At 40.3% G+C, this 15,555-nt stretch overlaps 1 protein-coding gene across 2 annotated transcripts in view; it reads left to right on the forward strand.

Annotated features, from left to right (window-relative positions):
* The first annotated feature begins 10,866 nt into the window (after positions 1 to 10,866).
* LOC122768764 (sodium-coupled neutral amino acid transporter 3-like) overlaps positions 10,867 to 15,555 on the forward strand; it is a 38,719-nt gene continuing 34,030 nt past the window's right edge. For both annotated transcript variants that reach the window (XM_044024976.1, XM_044024977.1), the window contains exon 1: positions 10,867 to 11,110. The gene's annotated coding sequence lies outside the window, so the exon portion shown is untranslated. The remainder of the gene's footprint in view (positions 11,111 to 15,555) is intronic.

The raw sequence follows: 15,555 nt of genomic DNA on the forward strand, positions 1-15,555 counted from the left end.
TATGACTTTGTTTTTGACTTTGTGTGTGTGTGTGTGTGTGTGTGTGTATATAGATATATATGTATGTATGTATATATATGTATATGTATATATATGTATATGTATATATATGTATATGTATGTATATGTATATGTATGTATATGTATATGTATGTATATATATATATATATATATATACATATATATGTGTATATATATACATGCTAAGTGTATAATATATTTGAACAGAATGTGACAAATAGAAAAAAGCAAATGCACTATAAGCAGCAACATTTATCCAGAGTTTAACAAGCATTTCAAACCATAAAGGCCCAGAAATAATATGGAAAAACAATGGCTGCCCTAACCTTTCAAAATAAGGGCTTCACTCGTGAGTTGACACTGTCAAGCTATATTGACATCTAATGCATGTGAATGAACTTCCTGTTCAGATGCTACACATCTGTAATGTAACTTGGATATATAGTTTTTTAATGATTGTTTTCATGTCCCTCAGTGTTTTCATGTCCCTCATGTTGTTTTCATGTCCCTCAGTCCGTACAGCTTCAGTGCTGTGACTTTGTTGCACAATATACTGAGACATAGTAACATGATGGGCGGTTTGAAATCATACTGGTAAATCAGCCTTCAGTGTAGTGGTTTTAAATCACAAAGCTTAATAAAAGAATATAATTCAGTTTTTCATTAGTTTCAGGATTGTCCGTGAACAGCCAGTGGACATGTCGGTCATTACTGGTGCCAGACTCTTTCATATCCTCTCTCCTGGAGCCTGGATTCTTCTGGTATTTTTCATCAGCTCTTCATTCAGTTGGAAAGCCAGTTTTTGGGGGCGGGGTTTTAAATGCCCACACACAGACAGTGGAGCAGTCCATCTTTCTGGCTTTCTCTCTTATCTTTGATCAGAGAGCTTGTCATTCGCCAGTGCAGTGAATATAAGTGTCCAAAACTGGGTTGTTTTATTTGTGCCGATGAATTTAAAGTCACTTGTGGTCTGAAATAGTGATAGTGGTCAAACTGCCAGTATCATCTGTATCTATATCTATCTTGAGAGGTATCTAAAATACCTGGAAGTGCAAAAGGTCGCTCACATTATGGTCACTAGGGGGCAGTGTTAGCCTGACAAGGGATTTCTTCAAGCAGCAAAACATGATTAAAAAATACACTAAACTTCACAAACAACCACTTTCCCTTATCCTTAAACATTAGATTTTGTCAGAACATTATTTTTCTGAACTTCCACTTTTATATAGTACATCAGTGAGGTTGAATACACTTTTGATTTGAGTTTAATTGCCTGTCAGAATAAACCTTGTAGTGACTTTATTTTGTGCATCATCATCATCATCATCAGCAGCAGCAGCAGCAGCAGCAGTCGTCGTCCTCACACTGCTTTTCAAACCGTGTGACATTCACAATGATGATGATGATGATGATGATGATGTTGCACACAGGGTGGGATTGGGAGGGGAGGATTAACCTCGCTGCTGTTGTTGTTGGAATCATAAGTGCTGCAGCGACATGTCCATTTGAATTTGTTTCTCCAAAATTAATTCCATGCGTCACAAACCCTGTGACGTGGAAAATGAGGATGCTGGACCAGGTCTCATGATCCTCCAGAGTGACAGACAGACAGGTTCACTAACTAAAGCCCTGCTTTGATCCGCAGCACAGAATGAAACGAGCTCACTGTTGCACGGGGACGCTCGTGAATGCCTGCTCTCAGTTTCCAGCGTGGCTCTGGCCTCGGCTTCGTAGAATCTGTGTCAGCTGACTAAGCTGTTTTGCATAACACAGTCAGTGGCAGAACTTGTGCTGAATAAAAGTGTGAGAGAGTGAAACTGGCACACAAACACTCCAAATGTACACAAGTATAAGAAAGTAAAACTCTGATTTATCTTCATGAATACTGTACGCGAGGTTTAGTTTAGTTTATTTACTGTATTTCATTTTACAAAACAATTTAATACAAACACAAAAATGTCCAAGTCTTGAATGGAAAGGAGCAGAAAGAAGAATAATCTTATTTAGTTTGCCCCTTTATCCCAATCAATCAATTTACAATAATATACACAAAATAAGACGAGTTAACAAGCAAATTACAAAACTTCAGATAGAAAAAAAAAACATAAACATCCTTTTGTTGATATGCAAGTTATTCCAATTGAACACATTTCATTGCATTTTCTTAACATACTGGTTTTAATTGAATATTTTAAATAAGTTTGCTGTAGATTCTTTGGATTCTTTGTTCAAGTTGTTCCATCAGTTTAGTCCTGTATAATCTGCATGTCTTACTGTAATACATAATATAATGTACTTCCTTCACATCACAAAGTAACATTACACCTAGAGCATTAAAGCCAATCACATCAACTGTTTGATTTGGCAGTTCATTAAAAAAATGTTGCTCATAAACTATCATTTTCCTCTGCAGCTAGAGACAAGAAGGTTTTCAAAAGTAAAGCTTGAAGATTTAAAAACGCTCTTATTGTGAAATGATTGTCAGTCAAGTGTTACAGACGTCTCGGCCATGTGTTAGTTTTAGTGAAAATAAAACCGCAATTTGAATTATTGTAATTCTAAAATGATGTGGCTTCAGTCGTGTAATTAGTAAAATATAATACTATTACTAATTATAATTAGTAAAACACAGTCTTTGTTTCCAACATGACAGAATGTGACATGGAAACAAGAAGTGAGGGTTGACACGCTGCGTAAACTGGAAGAAAATCAACGCATGTGACCACACAAGCAGAGGTGGAAAGACGATTGAAATATTCTACTCAAATATAAAGTACCACTATTTTCACAACATTTTACTGAAGTAAAAGTACTGGTCTAAAAATGTACTCAAGTTAAAGTAAAAGGTTAACTTGTTTAAAAAGTTACTTTGTTACCCAACAAGGTTGGGGTTCTTTCTGTCGTCATCATCGTTCACCTGTCCTCATCATTCACCTGTCATCATCATTCACCTGTCCACATTCATTCACCTGTCATCATCATTCACCTGTCCTCATCATTCACCTGTCCTCATTCATTCACCATCATCATCGTTCACCTGTCATCATCATTCATCTCATCATTCACCTGTCTCATCATCATTCACCTGTCCTCATCATTCACCTGTCCTCATCATTCACCTGTCTCATCATCATTCACCTGTCCTCATCATTCACCTGTCTTCTTCATCATTCACCAGTCCTTATTATTTTTCTTTAATTTAAATTCAGGCCAACATTTTATTACCCAGTGATCTATGTAGTGAAGTACAGTACTTGCTTAATAACACATATAAAACAATTATTTCAAAAAGTACAACTTAAACAAATTACATTAATGCGAGTAAATGTAATTCCTTACTTACTGCAGATAATCTGATTTAAAAATATTCTCAGATTATCAGCAGAGAGAAATAATAATCTAATAACAAGAAGCCTTCCTTAAACACTGTTGTTATGACTGGGCTGTTGTATGTTGGTGTTGTGTCACATTGCATGGAAAACAAAACACTATTAACTGTATTTTGTACACAACAGGTTGTTGTGAATTAAATCAGTGTTGTCAGTAGAAACAGAGGAGCTGTGCATCGTGATATCAGGTCGTCTGCGCTCAAGACGCATTGATGTGTGTGTGTGTGTTTGTCTACTCCTAAAAATGATTGAGGTTGTTGTGAATTAAATCAGTGTTGTCAGTAGAAACAGAGGAGCTGTGCATCGTGATATCAGGTCGTCTGCGCTCAAGACGCATTGATGTGTGTGTGTGTGTGTGTGTGTTGTCTACTCTAAAATGATGTGTGTGTGTGTGTGTGTGTGTGTGTGTGTGTTCCTCTCCTCAGGGATCGGTAAGGAAATACAGTGGGGACTACACATGGAACAAATACATGAGAAAACCGAGTAAATACACTTGTCTCATGCAGACAAGTCACTGAGCAGCTGTCCAAACACAAGACAAGTGAACGTATAATCCACACAGTCATTTAGAGGGAGTTTCTGTGTCTTAGTATTCATAAAATGTGGTATTTCGACTTCATTATTAGATCGGATGTTTCCCAGGAGGCCGTTTAAGACGACGACTCATCTTTCTAATATCTGTGTGGAGGTTTTTGGAGATCAGTGACTTTTCCCTTTACTTAACTTAAGGAGCAGACCACTTTTCAGTGTTATTAAAGATAAACTACATTTTCAAATAATTACTGTATTACATGTCAAATAATGAAGAACTGGTTTGTTTTTCTTTTGTTCCTGAGTGAAAACTTTTGGTAAAGCTTGTTAAACATAAAGGATTCTGCATGATATCTCAGTGAGTCAGTTGCGTAATGCACATTAATGCACATTAATGCACATTAATGCACATTAATGCACAAGAGGGTTAATGATCAGCCCTCACGAGACTTGGAAAAGTATTTTTTATGAATTCAATTTGTGTTTCATCTGTAAATATCATGTCATGTGCAGATTGAGTCCGTTTATAGAGTCAACATGACTGACTTTGCTGTGTTGATGCAGGTGTCATGGGGTTTTTATGAAGAGTGTGATGATTCCTCAAGGATCCGACATGTCACGAGTGACGAGTGAGAGGTGAATGAACTTCAGAGGGTGAGACTGCGAGTCTTCCCTTCACTGTGGCTTCACTGGAACTACATAAACAAACAGTGAAACTGGAGAGGAGTAATAAAATAATGTTACATTTAAAGAGCGGGAGTGATGTAAACTGTCAGTTTTTATTTCAACAGCACAAAATCTAAAAATTGGGTTACAATTGATAGCATTCCACTGCAGGACGTACAGTATGGTACGTGTTTTAGAACTGTAGAGATGTCTGAGCCCACTGTTGCAGCGTATTATGTGTAGTATGTTCACGTAAAACAAAATAAAAATGTTTTGTTTTGTACTCATGTAAGTTGTCCTGCATTAAGGAATCCATCATTCTTGATGCAGCGCCGCCTCAGGTGAGGAGGGGGATTATGTTATTAAAAAGGTTTGGTTCGTTTGACTAAAGTGTGAAAGGGTGAAAGTGCAGCGGAGTGAATGATTCCACTTGCCATTTCCTGACATCACTAATATTTATGATATTCTTTATTGTCAATATTGTTCTCCATGCTTTTGTGACAAGTGACATGAGCACCCCCTACTGGACGCCTGCGGTGTGAAGGGGTGAGCCCCACATACCAAAGTCTGCCGTATCCAATGCTGGAGCTTATTTGTATGAAGTTAGCTGTGAGAAACCTCATTTGAAGTTTCTTCTCACCAGAATAAATTCATTTAACGTACATTCATTTATACCTCAAAGCTACGTACTGCAGCTTTAAATAGTATTTGTTTTCTTCCATATTTTCTTCCTGTTTTCTGGTTGACTTTCTCACATCTTTGGGCCTCCGTGTTTCAGCTGCAGACTATTCCTCCTTCAGGGAATTCCTCCCACTGAGAGGAATAATGCTCAGGACCTCTTGTGTGTGTGTGTGTGTCTTTGATAGCAGTCGAGAAGCACGGGGCAGGTGGCCCGGCGGTGTGTTTATGTGAGTGGGAGAGGGGACACTTTGTGAACTTCTTGTGTAAAAACTTTGATGAGTGAGTGATTGAAGTCTGGAGAGAATAACAAACAGCTTTTCCCCGGTTTGACAGATGTCTCGTCTCGATAAATGCTTCACAAACCACAAACATTTACAGTCACTGACAATATCCCAGGGTTTTTTTTCCTCATCGCCTCAGTGTCTTCCTGAAGTTCATGTTTGAAAAATCTAAAACTCTGTTACACAAGATGGGACCATGTTTTCTGAAGTGAGGAATATTCGCCAGTTTATTCTTATTATGTATAAAAATGTTGTCAACATTATAATGTTAAAAACATCTCCAAGTCTAGAGTTATATAAAATCAAATAAAGGCCTCACTACTTTTAAATATTTTAAATTTGGCATGAAAATGTCACATGTGAGTGTAATCAGAGGTGGAAGGTATTGATTAGATTTGTGTTACTGTAATTGAGCAGGTTTTAAGTACTTTAAAATGTGTAATTTTACTTTTACTTAAGTATGTCACTATGTTTTATATCACATCCAATACAAGTAAAAACTATGTTGGCCTGAATTAAAAATAATAATAATTATTATTTATAATAATTATTAACAATAATAATGATATAATAATGATAATAATTCACGCACCAGAAACTTTGGCAGTGAATGATGATGAGGACAGGTGAATGATGAGGACAGGTGAATGATGATGAAGACAGGTGAATGATGAGGACAGGTGAATGATGACAGGTGAAGACAGGTGAATGATGAGGACAATGATGAGGACAGGTGAATGATGATGGACAGGTGAATGATGAGGACAGGTGAATGATGATGAGGACAGGTGAATGATGAGGACAGGTGATGATGACAGGTGAATGATGAGGACAGGTGAATGATGAGGACAATGAGGACAATGATGATGAAGACAGGTGAATGATGAGGACAGGTGAATGATGATGAGGACAGATGAATGATGAGGACACAGGTGAATGATGAGGACAGGTGAATGATGATGAAGACAGGTGAATGATGAGGACAGGTGAATGATGAGGACAGGTGAATGATGAGGACAGGTGAATAAGGAGGACAGGTGAATGATGATGAGGACAGGTGAATGATGAGGACAGGTGAATGAGGAGGACAGGTGAATGATGAGGACAGGTGAATAAGGAGGACAGGTGAATGATGATGAGGACAGGTGAATGATGAGGACAGGTGTCCCCTTGTCCTTTTTGCACGACACAAGAAAGAACCCCAACCTTGTTAAAAAGGTAACTTTCACTCTGAGTAGATTTTAAACAAGATAGTTTTTTTACATTAACTTGAGTACAGTTTTAGAACGGTACTTTTAGTACTGTGTAACTTCTGCTGTTCTCTGTGTGGAGGACATGTGCTGGGACAGTCTCTGTCCTCTGAACCTGCCTAAGAACAGACTACTTGTAGATCGTGTGAAGGGTCAGGTACTCTTCTTCTTCTTCTGTCTTTCTCGTCGCCTTCATAGTTGTGTGTAGAGTCAAATAAGAAGACAGGAAAAGCTGATTTTCAGTCCTAAAGGACGTCCTGATGTTGTCCCTGATGTTGCCCCTGGTGGACACCATGTCAAGTCAGTGTCAGTTGATGTTCACCCAGCATGAATCAGTGAGTCACCAGTTCACAAGGTGTTTACCAAACTGCCTGTACGCTCGGTCCAACACGAGGCAAATAATCTGTGCACGCTATTACATAACCACGTCATTTCCACAGCAGGGCTGTCCGTGCTCGTCCATGATTGGACTACAGTATGCAAGCACACAATCACACAGACTGGCTGAATGACGATTTCACTGGGAGATTGACCTTAATTGAGTTTAATTACACAATTCTTCTGAATGACTCAGCAAAATGTAACTGAATGGGTTTGTTGGTCTGTGACAAGATCTTTTCTTCCTATTCTTTTCCTAATTATGTGCGTGGCTGGGACTTTGGGGCTGTGAAGAACGGACAGGACATCTCATCCCATGTGAAGCTCCCTACGTGTGTGGGAAGCTCATCATCATTATTATTATTGTTATATATTATCTTATAAGGCAATAAAGGGAAGATTATGCAGACTTTTTGGTACAGGATTGAAACAGCCTGAAGAAAAATAGAGAATATTTGGTTGTTTTTCTCTCTCTTTACTTAACTTCTTCTCTTAACTTAAAATCCACTTCTTTACCACAGGTACTTAAAGTCAGACACTTGTGCTGTTTTGTTTGAGAGTCACGGGCCCTCATTGTTTTTCAGAAATCTATTCAAAGTTGTTCAAAAGACTGTACTTTGTTGTTATAACACGTCAGCTTCAATAGTGTGTGTGTGTGTGTGTGTGCACCAGTGTTATACTCTTATTTTTATATAAGCTGTATTAGAACAAAAATAATAATAAAAAGAAACAGTATTTTAGGGTTATATTTGGTTTATTTCTTGAAATTAGATCTAGATCGAAGATGGCAGGAAAATCATGTTCTCCTCATTAATCCAGAGCTTCTAAGGTATTTATTTTATTGTCTCTTTCCTGGAATAGTTTGTGATATGAAGCTTTTCTTTACCAAGTTATTAGGACTTTCCTTTTGTCTTTTAATTGATAACATTTAGTTAGTACATGCTTCAGGTGATCTGCAGTTCATATTACACTGTAAATGCAGTTTATTAGTGTTAATCTGTGTCAGCTGTGTTCCAATAATCTTACCAGATTTTGTGTGTGTGGTCTTTTATAATTATTATTTTTTGCATTTCCCTCTATACCCACATGGGCAGAAAACCACAGAAAGGAGACCGCTCCAGTCCTTTGTTATGTCATTTCCAGTAGCACATGATGTACATATGATAAATAATCTCCTATCTGCGAGATGATCTAATACGTGCGAGTTAAAAACCACAGATTAAAACACGTGCTTTTGTGTATCTGAGGACGTTCCTTTGATGCATACATCTGTTGACCTCTGCGATGAACAAGCCATGTTCTCAGCATCTGTGGTCCAGTCCTCTATGGGTAACCACTCCCCACTGGGTCAGCCTCACAGAGGATGCTGACCTTTATACAGTAATGTCCCAGAGGTTAAATGTCCTCTGCTTTCCACAGGGTCAGGTTTGCTGTGACAGCTTTCATGGTATTTGTGCATGTGTGTGTGTGTGTGTGTGTGTGTGTGTGTTCATGTTGGGGGCATGCACTTTAGATCATGTACATAGATGGATATCTGCTTTATTGTCCTCACATGTGGGGGAATGACAGAACACAGTATAATAGAGACGTCTGTGGCAGACAAAGGCCATGTGTAGAATGATTAGTGGGGAAACATGGATCCTGCTGTAAAACACAGAAAAGGTGAAGTCATGTCGCTTTGCACTATTCAATATAAGAAAAATCAGCAGGCTACCCAGCTCCTACAGGCTTTGGTCATCTCATTAAATTGAAATCACTGAATCACTCTGCTCCCACTGACTTAAATGCCCTCATAAAGGCTTATGTTGCCCCGCGACTGCACAAGACAATCCAGACTCTTTTCATGTGTCGTTCCACGCTGGTGGAATGACCTACCGAGCGCTACCACAACAGGGGCGTTCCTGTCTATCTTCAAGAAGCTCCTGAAGATCCAACTCTTCCAAGAGCATCTTCTGTCCTATTGCACTTACCTTACACTTACCCCTCTGTCAGTCCACCGTTCCTATCAAGTGGATTCCTTTCCAAGACTTCTAATTCTACTGTGAAGATGCAAAGAGCAGAGGTAGAGAAAGTGGTTGAGTTTAAATCATGGACAGTTCAAGGGGTGATGTGTGACAGAAGCACAGCAGCAAAGGTGAAAGGGAAGGGACTACAAGATGGTGGTGAGACCTGCTATGATCTAGGCCTTGGAGACAGCGGCACGGTCGAGCTGAAGATGCTGTGATCTTCATTGGGAGTGACCAGCATGGTCATGGGTATTCAAGGGACAACTCGGGTTGAACTGTTTTGGAAATAAAGCAAGGGAGTCAAGGCTGAGATGGTTTGGTCACGTGTAGAAGAGGGACACTGATTATATTGGACAAAGGTCGCTGAAGACGGAGCTGCAGGGCGGGAGGAAACGAGGAGAGGGTACGTGGATGTTGTGAAGAATGACATGAGGACAAGATGGAGGCAGAAGAAGAAGAAGAAGAAGTATCAGGGTCTATGGACTATGGAGTGTCAATGTGATCATGCAACACCTGTGAGTTTCCCACAGAAACATGTCAAAATGGCTGCTGTACAACAAGGCTGTGTTTACAGAGAATCAACCGGAGCTTCTGCAAATCACTGAAAATAATCCTATAGATATATTTATATCATGATACATTTTTACCTTGTTACACACAAGTGTGTGTGTGTGTGTGTGTGTCAGCTCAGAAGAGAGAGAGATGATCCTCTCCTCTCCTGTCCTCTCTCCTCTCCTCTCCTCTCTCCTCCTCTCCTCCCCTCAGAGCGGAGTGACATCCAAACACACTGCTGCTGTTGCCGCCGCTGCCGCCGCCGCCGCTGCTGACCTAGAAATAGCGCGTGCGTATCTTATGTGCGTAAGCAACAGCGTGCTTTGCTGGCACGTGGCTCAGGCAGCTGTTTACATTGTTGATGGCACATTAACAAAAAGACGCTGCAGCTGGACTGGTTTTTCTTGAAGGTCTGTGCAGACTGTGTTTTTTGTGAATACAGAAGGGAATCATTGATGATATGTACATGTTTTGGACCACTGATCGGGACTATTGCTTCTCGTTGGGATGATGTAGGAGCTCATTTCTGAGGCTTGGGTTGAGTTAGGGCTTTGGTTGTGCAGTTCAAATGAACACAAGTGTGTACACTTCCTTTTACTTTATTTTCTGACAGACAATGACCTCATCAGGACCAGTATAGTCCTCATGGAGACCAAAACCTGGCCCCCAATGAGGCACAACCTCATTTGTGAGGAGCTGGTTAAGGTCTGAGTTTGAGGTTTGATGGTTCACTGGTGATGGTTTTGATTGTGTTGTTCAGTTAAATGGAATCACTGTGTGTGTGTGTGTGTGTGTGTGTGATGTATTCAGGGTCATGTCATTGTCTCACGATCATTACGCACCACGTTTAAATTCATAATATTCACGCACATGGACCCACTAATCAAACCCTCGGTGTGGAAATCTAACGCCATTTCTGAGCGATTAAAAGGCAGGCGCGTGCCAAGTCGAGGGCATTCTTTTTTCCTGTGTTTGCGCGCTCTTACCACACACACACACACACACACACGCGCGCGCGCACACACACACTGTAATAATTTGATTGGGGTCGCCGTGCGTGCGTGCGCTGCGGTGGGCGGAGCCGAACCCGGCCTCTTTTAACATCCCATTCCTGAGAAAGAAGATTACAAAGACAACAATTCACTGAGTGGGAAACACATGACATTAACGTCGGTCGGCACAAGAAAGGGAAGGCTGACGGACGGACGGACGGACGTGGGGAGCCAGAGGCTGGACGACACCGCACGGCACGGCACGGCAACGTCAGCCGAGCGGCGACTACAGGAGCCAAGGTTGTGTGTGTGTGTGGAGATATTTGGAGTTGGAGGACGAGGAGGACTCCGACACTTGTCCGGTAAGACACCACATTACTGCTGCTGCTGCACCAGTCTATGGTTTAATCTCAAATAGTGAACATTTAATGAAAGACTCGGAATGTTCTCGTTACGCCACATTTACGAAACGCTCGTTGATATTCTGCCTCGGTTCCACAGCTCCAGCTGTAGAGAGATGACATTTCAAACGTGCTTCTCTTGGTTCCTCGTGTTGCTTGGTGCCACAACTGTTCAGAATATTGGTAGCAATCTGGACAAATGTTTACCATGTGTCCCTCAGGAAAACTGAGACATCTGATGTAAACACTCATGATGATGAAGTGGATCAGCTCTTAAGATCAGACTTGACCACTGAAGACCTCAGTAGACCACTGCTTCTCCTTCTTCTTCATTTGACTTTTATTTTTTAATTTCATTATTTGAATGGCCACAGAATGCTTTAAAACTAACTTCTATTTTTATTTCATGGAGATACCATGTGATTGCTGCCTCGATTATACTAACTCAATTTTTTAAATATTTAAAACATTTTAAATCAAAAATATACAATATGTGCTTTATTATTACTGTTCTTGTTATTATTATTATTATTTTTAATAATAACAATAATAATAATATTAATGATAATAATAATAATAATAACATATATTTATAGATTAATTCAATAACCTTACCTTCATTTGATCCAAAGCTATACATTTTCCAAAATCATGGACAAATGACAAATGTATAAAGTGAAAATCAAGAATCTCAGATGTCACAGAATCCTGCAATGATTACAAAGATGCACACTCCCCCTTGTGGCACTAACAAAATAAACCACTAGGACTGTATGTTGATGAGCGAGACATCATTTCACAGTTATACCAATAATGGAATTTCCCTTTTATGCTGATATTGCACTGATATTGTTCAAGAGCAAGGACGTTGTGATGCACGTTTAAAACATTCAGTGAGGTCACGCCGTGCTTGGATTATGCAGATCACCCTGTTATATTTTTAAGTCACGTTCGTGAGTCATCCACAACTTGCCATCTGTTCTTGGTTTTTTGGTTTTCTTGTCTGTGAAACGCGCTCATACATTTGTGTCTGATGTCGGCAGGTGAAAACGCTCCCTGTAAAGCAAGGCGTTCAATTGTTTTGGGCCAAATCTGGCTTTCTAAGCATACTTACATATATGTATGTATATATACATAAATGTATATATATATATGTATATATATGTATATGTATATATATATATATATATATATATATATATATATATATATATATATACATATATATATATATGTATATATATATATATTCATAGCATGGTTTCCGGAGTGACCTGGAGCAGGCAGAGTCTGCAGTGATTCCTCTCCTGCGGGATGAGTCACGTCGAGGGCTTGTGGGCAGCAGGTGAGAGGCTGTGACTGAGGCTGTGACTGAGGCTGTGACTGAGGCTGTGACTGAGGCTGTGACTGAGGCTGTGACTGGTGCACTTGACAGCCTGGAGCAGACGAGAGCTTATGTCCGGCCCCAGCTTGGCCTCTGCTGTTGAAGCGGACTGCCGCCCTCCACTCGCTCTGACTTGTCGTGGGCCCTGTGTGCCGCCGCCACCTCTCCTCCACCTTGCACCCCCGGCCCCCACCCCACTCTCCCATTATGAAATCACAGTGTGAACAGGATGATCCAGCCCTTCGCTGGGCTTCCGCCCGCTGCCCCGCACTTTTGATGTAGTGTGTGATTTAAAGCCGTCAGAGAAGGAGCGAGGTGTGTTGTGCTGCAAAGGTCACGGCCCTCATCACAGAAATCGTTCTTCGTCATAATCTGTAGAAATGATGAAAGCAGAGCAACACATTTCAGCCTGTAGCGATGATCAAATGTTGCCGACAACAAAGTGGCCTTCAACATCTTTATTTTTAAATAATTCTAAAGGCAGTCGATGGGAAGCGATGACAGTTTTCTTTCTCCCGTCTCTGCTTGTCTTCCCTTATTGGATCAGACACAGACTCAGATTCAGTGAGTTCCTATTTAATTGGATCAAAGCTCCGTGTGCTTGTGAAGTGTATTCTCGTCCGGCTGCAGTATTGGTTTACATCTGCAGGAATTAACAGAAAAAAAAACATGAAAAGGATTGTTCAATGGTAGAGTACAATGTAGTTCACGGTGAGAATAAAGGGACGCCCTGCTGTGACTTTGTTGACGGTATTAAAAACTATGAAAGGACACACGAGTGTCGGTCTGACCTCCAGTTATTTCGGGGATTTGATCTGTCTTTAAAAAAGGTAAACACAAGTGTTTGGTGTTTGCTTGTCTCTCCACAAATACAAAGCTGTGTATTTTGTGGAGTCAAAGATTGCGATGCACTAAATATAGACTGTAAGGACGTGAGTGTGCGACAGCGTTAGCTCCTATCATCTTTGTTTACTCGCGTAACATTTTTAAAAAGACAACGAAGACAGCAAGGGACGCTCAGCTTCCTCTGCAATGTCGTCAAACATCCACTGCGTTGAATTTACATTTCAAGACTAAACGTAATCGCGAGTTCCTGCAGAATCAGCTGTTTATCACGGATTGTCATGCGTGATTTTTGTATTCCGCTGAAAATGTTCACTTCCAGGGAAGCTCAGCTTCTCACAGTCAATGGAGCAGTGGGCGGGCGCAGACGCTGGGCTTCTGCATGATGATTGGAGGTACTGTCTGAAAGGCGGAGCCAGGTTTGGATTGACAGCGCTGCAGAAACCAACACGACAGTGGAGCCTTTTCTGTTTAGTTGCTCAGCAATATAGACCATTTTCATTTTGTACATATACAATAATATGAATATAAACACTATTACAACGTTTCAGTTTTACATAAATGTCACTTTTCCTTGTTCCAGGTGTTTTTTTTGCAGAATTTATGCATAAATTAACTGGATGATACCTGAAATGAGCTTCTCCTCCGGCAACTTCCACTGACCACATTCTGACTGTGACCTTGTTCAGTGGAACAGTTTTTAAGGGAGCATTGTCGTCGCTGCAGAGCTGTCAGAACAAGACAGAGTGTGCAAACACTTTGTGTTGATATGATTGATATGCTGGTATAACATCTGAATATAATGGTGAATTTGTGTAAATCAAAGTCATTAAGCTGCAAAGCAACAGCAGCATCCTTTAGTTCGACTTCTACAAACTGTATAGAGTTGATAGAAACACAAGTGTGCATTTCTGTTGTAACAACCATTTTCATTTTTCACAACTGAATGTTGCCTAATCATCATCATCATCATCATCATCATCAGACAACATTTCAACCATTTGTTCTGGGTGTTGTTCATTTATTTAGGACAACACACAAAGGATGTTATTCAAATTGAAATGGACCTTTGGAGGAAAAGCTATCCAGTATGTGTCAACATGTACATATATACAGTGTCCAGTAAGTGTCCAACAAGACAAGTAAACATAATTATGTAGCAGGATTTCTATCTCTGTACTCCAGACTCTTTTGTTTCACCTCACCTTCCTTGAATAAAACTGTATTGCCAATTTTAAACTGAACATTCAAAAACACTTTGGGAAAAGAAACTGTACATTTATGTCTATTTCCATCCACTGCTGTTGGGTGAATATTGGGAGTTAGTTCTTTGAGTTGAGCACTAAATCTGACGTCTGGGTCACCGCAGTGGAAGGAGGGCAGATTTTCTTTAAAGTTTGTCATACATCTGAATGGAAACCAGTTATTATGCAGCAATACGACTGTCTCCCATTTTCAGTGCAGTGAAACGCAGAGGCGAGAGGATGCGTCATTCCTTAACATGATCTGTTATCTGCTCAATCTTCCATTCCATTGTTTCCATTGCTCTTCACATTCATACCTCCAAATGTTCACCTCCATCAAGCATAAAAAATGTTTCCATGCAGGTTCTTTTCTGGGCTGATTTACTGAACACGGAATCTTGTCACCCTAGTCGTTTGAATACATTACCTACTGGTCTTTCATACTGTGATAGCACTTTTCCACTGCACAGTTCCAGCACGATTCGGCTTGGTTTGGTATAGCTGGAGTCGTCACACTGTAGCATGGCTGCATGAAAGTGCTGTGACGTTGTTTTCTACGCGAGACTCACAAACGTGGAAATGAATCATTAGAATGGGTACTTCCTGCATGACTGGAGTGCAGACTCTGAAATACAGCGGAAGGGGTTTGAGATGCAGCTCGCCACTCGCGATCAATGGCTTTCGACAGTGCTTTGTTAAATATTGAGATTAATGATCGTCTTCAGGATTTTTAAGTCTTATAAAATCTCCAGTTCGGCATTGTTCGGTTTGATTCTTTTCCTCCGATGTCACGCTCGTGACTCTTCTAGTGACGACACTCTCTGACCAGTCAGTGGCTGCTGTGTGACGACGTCACATTTTAGTATTGGCTGAGCTTGTTTGGAACCTTGCCAGAGCAGGTATTAAAATAGGTACCAGGTACCAGGTACCGGTAA

This window comes from Solea senegalensis, linkage group LG4 (genome assembly GCF_019176455.1).
Source record: "Solea senegalensis isolate Sse05_10M linkage group LG4, IFAPA_SoseM_1, whole genome shotgun sequence".
Classification (NCBI taxonomy): domain Eukaryota; kingdom Metazoa; phylum Chordata; class Actinopteri; order Pleuronectiformes; family Soleidae; genus Solea; species Solea senegalensis.